The following is a 16,986-nucleotide window of genomic DNA, read 5'->3' as shown; positions in this document are numbered from 1 at the left end:
TGCGATCTGACGAGAGCAGGCTTGTTAAGCTTAGGATGGCCGTTGACAGCTGCACACTTTGTATACTGTGGATTTAAGCATCAATAAATAATTTTCGGAATCGGAGCAGAAACAGAGCAAAATGTCAACTGCACCCGGGATTCCCAGCCAGTCTCCCATGTCGGTACTTACTGGGCCCTAAGCTGGGTAGCAGTCTGCGATCTGACGAGAGCAGGCGCGTTCAGCTTAGGATGGCCGTTGACATCTTTACGCCTTGTATATTGTGGATTTAAGCATCAATAAATATTTTTATTAATCGGAGAAGAAGGCGGCAACAGAGCAAAATGTCAATGGCACCTTGGATTGCCAGCCAGTCTCCCTTGCCTGAATCTGCCGGGCAGCAGTCTGAGATCTGAGGAGAGCAGGCACGTTCAGGCTTAGGATGGCCGTTGACAGCTTCACACCCTGTATATTGTGGATTTAAGCATCAATAAATCCTTTTCCGAATCGGAGCGGAAGGCGGCAACAGATTAAAATGGCAACTGTACCCGGGATTCCCATCCAGTCTCCCATGCTGGTACTTACCAGGCCCTAAGCTGGGTAGCAGTCTGCGATCTGACGAGAGCAGGCGCGTTCAGCTTAGGATGGCCGTTGACAGCTTCACACTTTGTATACTGTGGATTTAAGCATCAATAAATAATTTTCGGAATCGGAGCAGAAACAGAGCAAAATGTCAACTGCACTCGGGATTCCCAGCCAGTCTCCCATGCTGGTACTTACCAGGCCTGAAGCTGGGTAGCAGTCTGCGATCTGACGAGAACAGGCGCATTCAGCTTAGGATGGCCGTAGACATCTTCACACCCTGTATACTGTGGATTTAAGCATCAATAAATCCTTTTCGGAATCGGAACGTAAGGCGGCAACAGATTAAAATGTCAACGGCAGCCGGGATTCCCAGCCAGTGTCCCATGCAGGTACCTACCGGGCCCTAAGTACTGTACCAGTCTGCGATCTGACGAGAGCAGGCGCGTTAAGCTTAGGATGGCCGTCGACAGCTTCACACCTTGTATACTGTGGATTTAAGCATCAATAAATCCTTTTCGGAAAAGGAGAGGAAGGCGGCAACAGAGCAAAATGTCAATAGCACCTTGGATTGCCAGCCAGTCTCCCATGCCTGTACTTGCCGGGCAGCAGTCTGCGATCTGACAGGAACAGGCACATTCAGCTTAGGATAGCCGTAGACGGCTTCACACCCTGTATACTGTGGATTTAAGCATCAATAAATCCTTTTCGGAAGGCGGCTACAGAGCAAAATGTCAATAGCACCTTGGATTGCCAGCCAGTCTCCCATGACCGTACTTGCCGGGCAGCAGTCTGCGATCTGACAAGAACAGGCGCATTCAGCTTAGGATAGCCGTAGATGGCTTCACACCCTGTATACTGTGGATTTAAGCATCAATAAATCCTTTTCGGAATCGGAGCAAAATGTCTACAGAGCTACAGAGCAAAATGTCAACAACACCTGAGATTCCCAGCCAGTCTCCCATGCTGGTACTTACCAGGCCCTAAGCTGGGTAGCAGTCTACGATCTGACGAGAGCAGGCGCGTTCAGCTTAGGATGGCCATTGACAGCTTCACGCCCTTTATACTGTGCATTTAAGCATCAATAAATCCTTTTCGGAATCGGAGAGGAAGGCGGCAACAGAGCAAAATGTCAATAGCACCTTGGATTGCCAGCAAGTCTCCCATGCCCGTACTTGCCGGGCAGCAGTCTGCGATCTGACAAGAACAGGCACATTCAGCTTAGGATAGCCGTAGACGGCTTCACACCCTGTATACTGTGGATTTAAGCATCAATAAATCCTTTTCGGAATCGGATGGAAGGCGGCTACAGAGCAAAATGTCAACAACACCTGGAATTCCCAGCCAGTCTCCCATGCTGGTAATTACCGGGCCCTAAGCTGGGTAGCAGTCTGCAATCTGACGAGAGCATGCGCGTTCAGCTTAGGATGGCCGTTGACGGCTTCACGCCCTTTATACTGTGCATTTAAGCATCAATAAATAATTTTCGGAATCGGAACGGAAGGCGGCAACAGAGCAAAATGTCAACGGCAGCCGGGATTCCCAGCCAGTGTCCCATGCCGGTACTTACCGGGCCCTAAGATCTGTACCAGTCTGCGATCTGACGAGAGCAGGCGCGTTAAGCTTAGGATGGCCGTCGACAGCTTCACACCTTGTATACTGTGGGTTTAAGCATCAATAAATTATTTTCGGAATCGGAGCGGAAGGCAGCAATAGAGCAAAATGTCAACGGCACCCGGGATTCCCAGCCAGTCTCCCATGCCAGTACTTACCAAGCCCTAAGCTGGGTAGCAGTTTGCGATCTGACGAGAGCAGGCGCGTTCAGCTAAGAATGGCCATTGACAACTTCACGCCTTGTATACTGTGGATTTAAGCATCAATAAATATTTTTTTTAATCGGAGAGGAAGGCGGCAACAGAGCAAAATGTCAATAGCACCTTGGATTGCCAGCCAGTCTCCCATGCCCGTACTTGCCAGGCAGCAGTCTGCGATCTGACAAGAACAGGCGCATTCAGCTTAGGATAGCCGTAGATGGCTTCACACCCTGTATACTGTGGATTTAAGCATCAATAAATCCTTTTCGGAATCGGAACAAAATGTCTACAGAGCTACAGAGCAAAATGTCAACAACACCTGAGATTCCCAGCCAGTCTCCCATGCTGGTACTTACCGGGGCCTAAGCTGGGTAGCAGTCTGCGATCTGACGAGAGCAGGCGCGTTCAGCATAGGATGGCCGTTGACAGCTTCACGCCCTTTATACTGTGCATTTAAGCATCAATAAATCCTTTTCGGAATCGGAGAGGAAGGGGGCAACAGAGCAAAATGTCAATAGCACCTTGGATTGCCAGCCAGTCTCCCATGTCGGTACTTGCCGGGCAGCAGTCTGCGATCTGACAAGAACAGGCACATTCAGCTTAGGATAGCCGTAGACGGCTTCACACCCTGTATACTGTGGATTTAAGCATCAATAAATCCTTTTCGGAATCGGAGCGGAAGGCGGCTACAGAGCAAAATGTCAACAACACCTGGGATTCCCAGCCAGTCTCCCATGCTGGTACTTACCGGGCCCTAAACTGGGTAGCAGTCTGCGATCTGACAAAAGCAGGCGCGTTCAGCTTAGGATGGCCGTTGACAGCTTCACGCCCTTTATACTGTGCATTTAAGCATCAATAAATCCTTTTCCGAATCGGAGCGGAAGGCGGCAACAGATTAAAATGTCAACTGAACCCGGGATTCTCAGCCAGTCTCCCATGCTGGTACTTACCTGGCCCTAAGCTAGGTATCAGTCTGCGATCTGACAAGAGCAGGCGCGTTCAGCTTAGGATGGCAGTTGACAGCTTCACATTTTGTATACTGTGCATTTAAGCATCAATAAATCCTTTTCGGAATCGGAACGGAAGGCGGCAACAGAGCAAAATGTCAACGGCAGCCGGGATTCCCAGCCAGTGTCCCATGCCGGTACTTACCGGGCCCTAAGATCTGTACCAGTCTGCGATCTGACGAGAGCAGGCGCGTTAAGCTTAGGATGGCCGTCGACAGCTTCACACCTTGTATACTGTGGATTTAAGCATCAATAAATTATTTTCGGAATCGGAGCGGAAGGCAGCAATAGAGCAAAATTTCAACGGCACCCGGGATTCCCAGCCAGTCTCCCATGCCAATACTTACCGGGCCCTTAGCTGGGTAGCAGTCTGCGATCTGACGGGAACAGGCGCGTTCAGCTTAGGATGGCCGTTGACAGCTTCATGTTTTTTATACTGTGCATTTAAGCATCAATAAATCCTTTTCGGAATCGGAACGGAAGGCGGCAACAGAGCAAAATGTCTACTGCACACGGGATTCCCAGCCAGTCTCCCATGCCGGTACTTACTGGGCCCTAAGCTGCGTAGCAGTCTGCGATCTGACGAGAGCAGGCGCGTTCAGCTTAGGATGGCCGTTGACATCTTCACGCCTTGTATACTGTGGATTTAAGCATCAATAAATATTTTTTTTAATCGGAGAGGAAGGCGGCAACAGAGCAAAATGTCAATAGCACCTTGGATTGCCAGCCAGTCTCCCATGCCCGTACTTGCCGGGCAGCAGTCTGCGATCTGACAAGAACAGGCGCATTCAGCTTAGGATAGCCGTAGACGGCTTCACACCCTGTATACTGTGGATTTAAGCATCAATAAATCCTTTTCGGAATCGGAGCAAAATGTCTACAGAGCTACAGAGCAAAATGTCAACAACAGCTGAGAGTCCCAGCCAGTCTCCCATGCTGGTACTTACCGGGCCCTAAGCTGGGTAGCAGTCTGCGCTCTGACGAGAGCAGGCGCGTTAAGCTTAGGATGGCCTCTGACAGCTTCATGCCCTTTATACTGTGCATTTAAGCATCAATAAATCCTTTTCCGAATTGGAGCGGAAGGCGGCAACAGATTAAAATGTCAACTGCACCCGGGATTTCCAGCCAGTCTCCCCTGCTGGTACTTACCAGGCCCTAAGCTGGGTAGCAGTCTGCGATCTGACGAGAGCAGGCACGTTCAGCTTACGATGGCCGTTGACAGCTTCACACTTTGTATACTGTGCATTTAAGCATCAATAAATCCTTTTCGGAATCGGAACGGAAGGCGGCAACAGAGCAAAATGTCAACGGCAGCCGGGATTCCCAGCCAGTGTCCCATGTCGGTACTTACCGGGCCCTAAGATCTGTACCAGTCTGTGATCTGACGAGAGCAGGCGCGCTAAGCTTAGGATGGCCGTCGACAGCTTCACACCTTGTATACTGTGGATTTAAGCATCAATAAATTCTTTTCGGAATCGGAGCGGAAGGCAGCAATAGAGCAAAATGTCAACGGCAACCGGGATTCCCAGCCAGTCTCCCATGCCAGTACTTACCGGGCCCTAAGCTGAGTAGCAGTCTGTGATCTGATGAGAGCAGGCGCGTTCAGCTTAGGATGGCCATTAACAGCTTCATGATTTTTATACTGTGCATTTAAGCATCAATAAATCCTTTTCGGAATCGGAACGGAAGGCGGCAACAGAGCAAAATGTCAATAGCACCTTGGATTGCCAGCCAGTCTCCCATGCCCGTACTTGCCGGGCAGCAGTCTGCGATCTGACGAGAACAGGCACATTCAGCTTAGGACAGCCGTAGACGGCTTCACACCCTGTATACTGTGGATTTAAGCATCAATAAATCCTTTTCGGAATCGGAGCGGAAGGCGGCTACTGAGCAAAATGTCAATAACACCTGGGATTCCCAGGCAGTCTCCCATGTTGGTACTTACCGGGCCCTAAGCTGGGTAGCAGTCTGCGATCTGACGAGAGCAGGCGCGTTCAGCTTAGGATGGCCGTTGACAGCTTCACACTTTGTATACTGTGAATTTAAGAATCAATAAATAATTTTCGGAATCGGAACAGAAACAAAGCAAAATGTCAACTGCACACGGGATTCCCAGCCAGTCTCCCACGCTGGTACTTACCGGGCCCGAAGCTGGGTAGCAGTCTGCGATCTGACGAGAACAGGCGCGTTCAGCTTAGGATGGCCGTTGACAGCTTCTCGCCCTTTATACTGTGCAATTAAGCATCAATAAATCCTTTTCGGAATCGGAGCGGAAGGCGGCTACAGAGCAAAATGTCAACAACACCTGGGATTCCCAGCCAGCCTCCCATGCTGGTACTTACCGGGCCCTAAGCTGGGTAGCAGTCTGCAATCTGACGAGAGCAGGCGCGTTCAGCTTAGGATGGCCATTGACAGCTTCACGCCCTTTATACTGTGCATTTAAGCATCAATAAATCCTTTTCCGAATCGGAGCGGAAGGCGGCAACAGATTAAAATGACAACTGCACCCGGGATTCCCAGCCAGTCTCCCATGCTGGTACTTACCGGGCCCTAAGCTGGGTATCAGTCTGCGATCTGACGAGAGCAGGCGCGTTCAGCTTAGGATGGCCATTGACAGCTTCATGATTTTTATACTGTGCATTTAAGCATCAATAAATCCTTTTCGGAATCGGAGCGGAAGGCGGCAACAGAGCAAAATGTCAACGACACCTGGGATTCCCAGCCAGACTCCCATGCTGGTACTTACCAGGCCCTAAGCTGGGTAGCAGTCTGCGACCTGACGAGAGCAGGCACGTTCAGCTTAGGATGGCCGTTGACAGCTTCTCGCCCTTTATACTGTGCATTTAAGCATCAATAAATCCTTTTCGGAATCGGAACGGAAGGCGGCAACAGAGTAAAATGTCAACGGCAGCCGGGATTCCCAGCCAGTGTCCCATGCCGGTACTTACCGGGCCCTAAGATCTGTACCAGTCTGCGATCTGACGAGAGCAGGCGCGTTAAGCTTAGGATGGCCGTCTACAGCTTCACACCTTGTATACTGTGGATTTAAGCATCAATAAATTCTTTTCGGAATCGGAGTGGAAGGCAGCAATAGAGCAAAATGTCAACGGCACCCGGGATTCCCAGCCAGTCTCCCATGCCAGTACTTACCGGGCCCTAAGCTGTGTAGCAGTCTGCGATCTGACGAGAGGAGGAGCGATCAGCTTAGGATGGCCGTTGACAGCTTCACACTTTGTATACTGTGCATTTAAGCATCAATAAATCCTTTTCGGAATCGGAACGGAAGACGGCAATAGAGCAAAATGTCAACGGCAACCAGGATTCCCAGCCAGTCTCTCATGCCAGTACTTACCGGGCCCTAAGCTGGGTAGCAGTCTGCGATCCGACGAGAGCAGGCGCGTTCAGCTTAGGATGGCCATTGACAGCTTCGTGCTTTTTATACTGTGCATTTAAGCATCAATAAATCCTTTTCGGAATCGGAACAGAAGGCGGCAACAGAGCAAAATGTCAACTGCACCCGGGATTCCCAGCCAGTCTCCCATGCCGGTACTTACTGGGCCCTAAGCTGGGTAGCAGTCTGCGATCTGACGAGAGCAGGCGCGTTCAGCTTAGGATGGCCGTTGACAGCTTCTCGCCCTTTATACTGTGGATTTAAGCATCAATAAATCCCGACCCGACCCGACCGCCCGGTAATTTCGCATGATCCCGGCTGTCACAGACAGCCAGGACCATGCTAACGTATAGGAGCGAGGTGGCAAGCCGGCCACCTCCTCCGATCCCCTGCGATTCTTCGGTTAGTTAACCGACCAATCGCAGGAGGGGGGGCGGTTACTTCCTCCCGTCCTGCCCGGCCCCTTGAAGTCCGGAGAGGACGGGAGGAAGACCGGAGGACGTGGCGGGGGACGGGGGAGTGCTGGGGACCGGCCCCGGTACTTACCTCGTCCCTGAAGACCCGGATCCTGGCGGCGGAGACGGCGGCGGCGGCGGCGACAGGTGAGTAGATCTTCAGCCGCGGTCGGGCCCTTTACAGCAATGCACGTCGCCGTAAAGCGACATGCATTGCTGTAAAGGGACCCTGTAAACTACAACTCCCAGCATGCCCAGAAAGCCCTTGGCGTCTGGGCATGCTGGGAGTTGCAGTTTTGCAACATCTGGAGGTCCACAGTTTGGAGACCACTGTGCCCTTCCAGATGTTGCAAAACTACACATCCTCAGCATGCCCTTACTGTCCAGGCATGCTGGGAGTTGTAGTTCTGCAACATCTGGCCCTTCAGATGTTGCAGAACTACAACTCCCAGCATGCCTGGACAGTTTTGGCATACTGGGAGTTGTAGTTTTGCAACATCTGGAAGGGCACAGATTGGGAACCACTATTAGTGGTCTGCAAACTGTAGTCCTCCAGATGTTGCAAAACTACAACTCCAAGCATGCTGGGAGTTGTAGTTCGGCAACAGCTAGCTCTAAAGATATTGCCGAACTACTACTCCCAGCATGCCTGAGAATGCTGGGAGTTGTGGTTTTGCAACAACAGGAGGCACACTGGTTGGGAAACATTGTCTGTTTCCTAACTCAGTGTTTCCCAACCCGTGTGCCTCCATCTGTTGCAAAACTATAACTACCAGCATGCACTGATGGACTGTGCATGCTGGGAGTTGTGGTTTTGCAACAGCTGGAGGTCCCCCCCCCCCCCACTGTGAATGTACAGGATACATTCACATGGGCAGGGGGCTTACAGTGAGTATCAGGCTGCAAGTTTGCGATGCAGCAAATTTTGCGCGGCAGCTCAAACTCGCTGTAATCCCCCGCCCATGTGACTGTACCCTAAAAACACTACACTACACTGACACCAACACAAAATAAAAAGTAAAAAACACTACATATACACATACCCCTACACAGCCCCCCTCCCCAATAAAAATGAAAACGTCTGGTACGCCACTGTTTCCAAAATGGAGCCTCCAGCTGTTGCAAAACAACAACTCCCAGTATTGCCGGACAGTCGTTGACTGTCCAGGCATGCTGGGAGTTTTGCAACAGCTGGAGGCTGGCGTAGAATACCCCTATGTCCACCCCTATGCAAGTCCCTAATTTAGGCCTCAAATGCGCATGGCGCTCTCTCACTTTGGAGCCCTGTCGTATTTCAAGGCAACAGTTTAGGGCCACATATGGGGTATCACCGTACTCGGGAGAAATTGCCTAACAAATTTTGGGGGGCTTTTTCTCCTTTCACCCCTCATGAAAAGGTGAAGTTGGGGGTCTACACCAGCATGTTAGTGTAAAAAAAAAATTTTTTTACACTAACATGCTGGTGTTGCCCCATACTTTTCATTTTGACAAGAGGTAAAAGGGAAAAAAGCCCCCCAAAATTTGTAACGCAATTTCTCTCAACTATGGAGATACCCCATATGTGGGAGCAAAGTGCTCTGGGGGCGCACAACAAGGCCCAGAAGGGAGAGTGCACCATGTACATTTGAGGTGATTTGCACAGGGCTGGCTGATTGTTACAGCGGTTTTGACAAATGCAAAAAAAAAAAAACCTCACATGTGACCCCATTTCGGAAACTACACCCCTCACGGAATGTAATGAGGGGTGCAGTGAGAATTTACCCCCCACTGGTGTCTGACAGATCTTTGGAACAGTGGGCTGTGCAAATTAAACATTTTGTACAGCCCACTGTTCCAAAGATCTGACAGACACCAGTGGGGGGTAAATGCTCACTGTACCCCTTGTTACGTTCCTCAAGGGGTTTAGTTTCCAAAATGGTATGCCATGTGGGGGTTATTTTGCTGTCCTGGCACCATAGGGGCTTCCTAAATGCGACATGCCCCCCGAGCAAAATTTGCTCTCAAAAAGCCAAATATGACTCCCTCTCTTCTGAGCATTGTAGTTTGCCCGTAGTGCGCTTCAGGTCAATTTATGGGGTACCTTCATACTCATAAGAGATGGGGTTACAAATTTTGGGGGGTATTTTCTGCTATTAACCCTTGCAAAAATGTGAAATTTGGGGGGGAAACACACATTTTAGTGAAAATTATTTTTTTTTTTTTTTACGTATGCAAAAGTCGTGAAACCCCTGTGGGGTATTAAGGCTCACTTTATTTCTTGTTACGTTCCTCAAGGGGTCTAGTTTCCAAAATGGTATGCCATGTGGGTATTTTTTGCTGTCCTGGCACCATAGGGGCTTCCTAAATGCGACATGCCCCCGAGCAAAATTTGCTCTCAAAAAGCCAAATATGACTCCTTCTCTTCTGAGCATTGTAGTTCGCCCGTAGTACACTTCAGGTCAACTTATGGGGTACCTCCATACTCAGAAGAGATGGGGTTACAAATTTTGGGGGGTATTTTCTGCTATTAACCCTTGCATACATGTGAAATTTGGGTGGAAACACACATTTTAGTGCCATTTTTAAAACATTTTTTTACATATGCAAAAGTTGTGAAACACCTGTGGGGTATTAAGGCTCACTTTATTCCTTGTTACGTTCCTCAAGGGGTCTAGTTTCCAAAATGGTATGCCATGTGGGTATTTTTTCCTGTTCTGGCACCATAGGGGCTTCCTAAATACAACATGCCCCCCAAAAACCATTTCAGAAAAACGTACTCTCCAAAATCCCCTCGTCGCTCCTTCGCTTCTGAGCCCTCTACTGCGCCCGCCGAACAATTTACATAGACATATGAGGTATGTGCTTACTCGAGAGAAATTGGGCTACAAATATAAGTATACATTTTCTCCTTTTACCCCTTGTAAAAATTCAAAAATTGGGTCTACAAGAACATGCAAGTGTAAAAAATGAAGATTGTGAATTTTCTCCTTCACTTTGCTGCTATTCCTGTGAAACACCTAAAGGGTTAAAACGCTGACTGAATGTCATTTTGAATACTTTGGGGGGTGCAGTTTTTATAATGGGGTCATTTATGGGGTATTTCTAATATGAAGACCCTTCAAATCCACTTCAAACCTGAACTGGTCCCTGAAAAATTGTGATTTTGGAAATTTTGTGAAAAATTGGAAAATTGCTGCTGAACTTTGAAGCCCTCTGGTGTCTTCCAAAAGTAAAAAATCGTAAATTTTATGATGCAAACATAAAGTGGACATATTGTATATGTGAATAAAAAAAAAATTATTTGGAATATCCATTTTCCTTACAAGCAGAGAGCTTAAAAGTTAGAAAAATGCAAAATTTTCAAGTTTTTTCATCAAATTTTGGAATTTTTCACTAAGAAACGATGCAAGTATCGACAAAATTTTACCAATAACATAAAGTAGAATATGTCACGAAAAAACAATCTTGGAATCAGAATGATAGGTAAAAGCGTCTTAGAGTTATTAATGCTTAAAGTGACAGTGGTCAGATGTTCAAAAAACGCTCTGGTCCTAAGGTGTAAAATGGCCTGGTCCTTAAGGGGTTAAGCATCAATAAATCCTTTTCGGAATCGGAACGGAAGGCAGCAACAGAGCAAAATGTCAACGGCAGCCGGGATTCCCAGCCAGTGTCCCATGCCGGTACTTACCGGGCCCTAAGATCTGTACCAGTCTGCGATCTGACGAGAGCAGGCGCGTTAAGCTTAGGATGGCCGTCGACAGCTTCACACCTTGTATACTGTGGATTTAAGCATCAAGAAATTATTTTCGGAATCAAAGCGGAAGGCAGCAATAGAGCAAAATGTCAACGGCAACGGCAACCGGGATTCCCAGCCAGTCTCCCATGCCAGTACTAACTGGGCCCTAAGCTGGGTAGCAGTCTGCGATCTGACGGGAGCAGGCGCGTTCAGCTTAGGATGGCCATTGACAGCTTCATGATTTTTATACTGTGCATTTAAGCATCAATAAATCCTTTTCGGAATCAGAACGAAAGGCGGCAACAGAGCAAAAATGTCAACTGCACCCAGGATTCCCAGCCAGTCTCCCATGCCGGTACTTACTGGGCCCTAAGCTGGGTAGCAGTCTGCGATCTGACAAGAGCAGGCGCGTTCAGCTTAGGATGGCCGTTGACAGCTTCTCGCCCTTTATACTGTGGATTTAAGCATCAATAAATCCTTTTCCGAATCGGAGCGGAAGGCGGCAACAGAGCAAAATGTCAACGACACCTGGGATTCCCAGCCAGTCTCCCATGCTGGTACTTACCGGGCCCTAAGCTGGGTAGCAGTCTGCGATCTGACGAGAGCAGGCGCGTTCAGCTTAGGATGGCCGTTGTCAGCTTCTCGCCCTTTATACTGTGCATTTAAGCATCAATAAATCCTTTTCGGAATCGGAACGGAAGGCGGCAACAGAGCAAAATGTCAACGGCAGCCGGGATTAACAGCCAGTGTCCCATGCCGGTACTTACCGGGCCCTAAGATCTGTACCAGTCTGCGATCTGACGAGAGCAGGCGCGTTAAGCTTAGGATGGCCGTCGACAGCTTCACACTTTGTATACTGTGGATTTAAGCATCAATAAATTATTTTCGGAATCGGAGCAGAAGGCGGCAACAGAGCAAAATGTCAACGACACCTGGGATTCCCAGCCAGTCTCCCATGCTGGTACTTACCGGGCCCTAAGCTGGGTAGCAGTCTGCGATCTGACGAGAGCAGGAGCGTTCAGCTTAGGATGGCCGTTGACAGCTTCTCGCCCTTTATACTGTGCATTTAAGCATCAATAAATCCTTTTCGGAATCGGAACGGAAGGCGGCAACAGAGCAAAATGTCAACGGCAGCCGGGATTCCCAGCCAGTGTCCCATGCCGGTACTTACCGGGCCCTAAGATATGTACCAGTCTGCGATCTGACGAGAGCAGGCGCGTTAAGCTTAGGATGGCCGTCAACAGCTTCACACCTTGTATACTGTGGATTTAAGCATCAATAAATTATTTTCGGAATCGGAGCGGAAGGCAGCAATAGAGCAAAATGTCAACGGCACCCGGGATTCCAAGCCAGTCTCCCATGCCAGTACTTACCGGGCCCTAAGCTGGGTAGCAGTCTCCGATCTGACGAGAGCAGGCGCGTTCAGCTTAGGATGGCCATTGACAAATTCATGCTTTTTATACTGTGCATTTAAGCATCAATAAATCCTTTTCGGAATCGGAGAGGAAGGCGGCAACAGAGCAAAATGTCAATAGCACCTTGGATTTTCAGTCAGTCTCCCATGCCCGTACTTGCCGGGCAGCAGTCTGCAATCTGACAAGAACAGGCACATTCAGCTTAGGATAGCCGTAGACGGCTTCACACCCTGTATACTGTGGATTTAAGCATCAATAAATCCTTTTCGGAATCGGAGCAAAATGTCTACAGAGCTACAGAGCAAAATGTCAACGACACCTGAGATTCCCAGCCAGTCTCCCATGCTGGTACTTACCGGGCCCTAAGCTGGGTAGCAGTCTGCGATCTGACGAGAGCAGGCGCGTTCAGCATAGGATGGCCGTTGACAGCTTCATGCCCTTTATACTGTGCACTTAAGCATCAATAAATCCTTTTCGGAATCGGAACGGAAGGCGGCAACAGAGCAAAATGTCAACTGCACCCGGGATTCCCAGCCTTACTCCCATGCCGATACTTACTGGGCCCTAAGCTGCCTAGCAGTCTGTGATCTGACGAGAGCAGGCGTGTTCAGCTTAGGATGGCCGTTGACATCTTCACACCTTGTATACTGTGGATTTAAGCATCAATAAATATTTTTTTTAATCAGAGAGGAAGGCGGCAACAGAGCAAAATGTCAATAGCACCTTGGATTGCCAGCCAGTCTCCCATGCCCGTACTTGCCGGGCAGCAGTCTGCGATCTGAAAAGAACAGGCGCATTCAGCTTAGGATAGCCGTAGACGGCTTCACACCCTGTACACTGTGGATTTAAGCATCAATAAATCCTTTTCCGAATCGGAGCGGAAGGCGGCAACAGATTAAAATGTCAACTGCACCCGGGATTCCCAGCCAGTCTACCATGCTGGTACTTACCAGGCCCTAAGCTGGGTAGTAGTCTGCGATCTGACGAGAGCAGGCGCGTTCAGCTTAGGATGGCCGTTGACAGCTTCACACTTTGTATACTGTGCATTTAAGCATCAAAATCCTTTTCGGAATCGGAACGGAAGGCGGCAACAGAGCAAAATGTCAACGGCAGCCGGGATTAACAGCCAGTGTCCCATGCCGGTACTTACCGGGCCCTAAGATCTGTACCAGTCTGCGATCTGACAAGAGCAAGCGCGTTAAGCTTAGGATGGCCGTCGACAGCTTCACACCTTTTATACTGTGGATTTAAGCATCAATAAATTATTTTCGGAATCGGAGCGGAAGGCGGCAACAGAGCAAAATGTCAACGATACCTGGGATTCCCAGCCAGTTTCCGATGCTGGTACTTACCGGGCCCTAAGCTGGGTAGCAGTCTGCGACCTGACGAGAGCAGGCGCGTTCAGCTTAGGATGGCCGTTGACAGCTTCTTGCCCTTTATACTGTGCATTTAAGCATCAATAAATCCTTTTCGGAATCGGAACGGAAGGCGGCAACAGAGCAAAATGTCAACGGCAGCCGGGATTCCCAGCCAGTGTCCCATGACGGTACTTACCGGGCCCTAAGATCTGTACCAGTCTGCGATCTGACGAGAGCAGGCGCGTTAAGCTTAGGATGGCCGTCGACAGCTTCACACCTTGTATACTGTGGATTTAAGCATCAATAAATTATTTTCGGAATCGGAGCGGAAGGCAGCAATAGAGCAAAATGTCAACGGCACCCGGGATTCCCAGCCAGTCTCCCATGCCAGTACTTTCCGGGCCCTAAGCTGGGTAGCAGTCTGCGATCTGACGAGAGCAGGCGCGTTCAGCTTAGGATGGCCATTGACAGCTTCATGCTTTTTATACTGTGCATTTAAGCATCAATAAATCCTTTTCGGAATCAGAGGGGAAGGCGGCAACAGAGCAAAATGTCAATAGCACCTTGGATTGCCAGCCATTCTCCCATGCCCGTACTTGCCGGGCAGCAGTCTGCGATCTGACAAGAACAGGCGCATTCAGCTTAGGATAGCCGTAGACGGCTTCACACCCTGTATACTGTGGATTTAAGCATCAATAAATCCTTTCCGGAATCGGAGCAAAATGTCTACAGAGCTACAGAGCAAAATGTCAACAACACCTGAGATTCCCAGCCAGTCTCCCATGCTGGTACTTACCAGGCCCTAAGCTGGGTAGCAGTCTGCGATCTGACGAGAGCAGGTGCGTTCAGCTTAGGATGGCCGTTGACAGCTTCATGCCCTTTATACTGTGCATTTAAGCATCAATAAATCCTTTTCGGAATCGGAGAGGAAGGCGGCAACAGAGCAAAATGTCAAACGGCAGCCAGGATTCCCAGCCAGTGTCCCATGTCGGTACTTACCGGGCCCTAAGATCTGTACCAGTCTGCGATCTGACGAGAGCAGGCGCGTTCAGCTTAGGATGGCCATTGACAGCTTCATGCTTTTTATACTGTGCATTTAAGCATCAATAAATCCTTTTTGGAATCGGAACGGAAGGCGGCAACAGAGCAAAATGTCAACTGCACCCGGGATTCCCAGCCAGTCTCCCATGCCGGTACTTACTGGGCCCTAAGCTGCATAGCAGTCTGCGATCTGACGAGAGCAGGCGCGTTCAGCTTAGGATGGCCGTTGACAGCTTCTTGCCCTTTATACTGTGCATTTAAGCATCAATAAATCCTTTTCGGAATCGGAACGGAAGGCGGCAACAGAGCAAAATGTCAACGGCAGCCGGGATTCCCAGCCAGTGTCCCATGACGGTACTTACCGGGCCCTAAGATCTGTACCAGTCTGCGATCTGACGAGAGCAGGCGCGTTAAGCTTAGGATGGCCGTCGACAGCTTCACACCTTGTATACTGTGGATTTAAGCATCAATAAATTATTTTCGGAATCGGAGCGGAAGGCAGCAATAGAGCAAAATGTCAACGGCACCCGGGATTCCCAGCCAGTCTCCCATGCCAGTACTTTCCGGGCCCTAAGCTGGGTAGCAGTCTGCGATCTGACGAGAGCAGGCGCGTTCAGCTTAGGATGGCCATTGACAGCTTCATGCTTTTTATACTGTGCATTTAAGCATCAATAAATCCTTTTCGGAATCAGAGGGGAAGGCGGCAACAGAGCAAAATGTCAATAGCACCTTGGATTGCCAGCCATTCTCCCATGCCCGTACTTGCCGGGCAGCAGTCTGCGATCTGACAAGAACAGGCGCATTCAGCTTAGGATAGCCGTAGACGGCTTCACACCCTGTATACTGTGGATTTAAGCATCAATAAATCCTTTCCGGAATCGGAGCAAAATGTCTACAGAGCTACAGAGCAAAATGTCAACAACACCTGAGATTCCCAGCCAGTCTCCCATGCTGGTACTTACCAGGCCCTAAGCTGGGTAGCAGTCTGCGATCTGACGAGAGCAGGTGCGTTCAGCTTAGGATGGCCGTTGACAGCTTCATGCCCTTTATACTGTGCATTTAAGCATCAATAAATCCTTTTCGGAATCGGAGAGGAAGGCGGCAACAGAGCAAAATGTCAAACGGCAGCCAGGATTCCCAGCCAGTGTCCCATGTCGGTACTTACCGGGCCCTAAGATCTGTACCAGTCTGCGATCTGACGAGAGCAGGCGCGTTCAGCTTAGGATGGCCATTGACAGCTTCATGCTTTTTATACTGTGCATTTAAGCATCAATAAATCCTTTTTGGAATCGGAACGGAAGGCGGCAACAGAGCAAAATGTCAACTGCACCCGGGATTCCCAGCCAGTCTCCCATGCCGGTACTTACTGGGCCCTAAGCTGCATAGCAGTCTGCGATCTGACGAGAGCAGGCGCGTTCAGCTTAGGATGGCCGTTGACATCTTCTACCTTGTATACTGTGGATTTAAGCATCAATAAATATTTTTTTTAATCGGAGAGGAAGGCGGCAACAGAGCAAAATGTCAATAGCACCTTGGATTGCCAGCCAGTCTCCCATGCCCGTACTTGCCGGGCAGCAGTCTGCGATCTGACAAGAACAGGCGCGTTAAGCTTAGGATGGCCGTCGACAGCTTCACACCTTGTATACTGTGGATTTAAGCATCAATAAATCCTTTTCGGAATCGGAGAAAAATGTCTACAGAGCTACAGAGCAAAATGTCAACAACACCTGAGATTCCCAGCCAGTCTCCCATGCTGGTACTTACCGGGCCCTAAGCTGGGTAGCAGTCTGCAATCTGACGAGAGCAGGCGCGTTCAGCTTATGATGGCCGTTGACAGCTTCACACCCTTTATACTGTGCATTTAAGCATCAATAAATCCTTTTCCGAATCGGAGCGGAAGGCGGCTACAGAGCAAAATGTCAACAAGACCTGGGATTCCCAGCCAGTGTCCCATGCCGGTACTTACCGGGCCCTAAGATCTGTACCAGTCTGCGATCTGACGAGAGCAGGCGCGTTAAGCTTAGGATGGCCGTCGACAGCTTCACACCTTGTATACTGTGGATTTAAGCATCAAGAAATTATTTTTGGAATCAAAGCGAAAGGCAGCAATAGAGCAAAATGTCAACGGCAACGGCAACGGCAACCGGGATTCCCAGCCAGTCTCCCATGCCAGTACTTACTGGGCCCTAAGCTGGGTAGCAGTCTGCGATCTGACGGGAGCAGGCGCGT

General features: G+C 49.4%; 7 pseudogenes; all 7 read right to left on the bottom strand.

Moving 5' to 3' along the window:
* Positions 1-5,278: 5,278 nt before the first annotated feature.
* LOC130347817 (5S ribosomal RNA) lies at positions 5,279-5,398 on the bottom strand (annotated as a pseudogene).
* A 6,061-nt stretch (positions 5,399-11,459) lies between these two features.
* On the bottom strand, positions 11,460-11,579 carry LOC130336351 (5S ribosomal RNA; annotated as a pseudogene).
* A 284-nt stretch (positions 11,580-11,863) lies between these two features.
* Positions 11,864-11,983, bottom strand: LOC130316211 (5S ribosomal RNA; annotated as a pseudogene).
* Positions 11,984-14,065: 2,082 nt separating this feature from the next.
* LOC130317708 (5S ribosomal RNA) lies at positions 14,066-14,185 on the bottom strand (annotated as a pseudogene).
* Positions 14,186-14,463: 278 nt separating this feature from the next.
* On the bottom strand, positions 14,464-14,583 carry LOC130353142 (5S ribosomal RNA; annotated as a pseudogene).
* Positions 14,584-15,272: 689 nt separating this feature from the next.
* LOC130317698 (5S ribosomal RNA) lies at positions 15,273-15,392 on the bottom strand (annotated as a pseudogene).
* Positions 15,393-15,670: 278 nt separating this feature from the next.
* Positions 15,671-15,790, bottom strand: LOC130353141 (5S ribosomal RNA; annotated as a pseudogene).
* Between the last annotated feature and the right edge of the window lie 1,196 nt (positions 15,791-16,986).

The sequence above is a fragment of the Hyla sarda genome, chromosome 1 (assembly GCF_029499605.1).
Source record: "Hyla sarda isolate aHylSar1 chromosome 1, aHylSar1.hap1, whole genome shotgun sequence".
Lineage (NCBI taxonomy): Eukaryota > Metazoa > Chordata > Amphibia > Anura > Hylidae > Hyla > Hyla sarda.
This window is presented reverse-complemented; position numbering and strand designations above follow the sequence as displayed.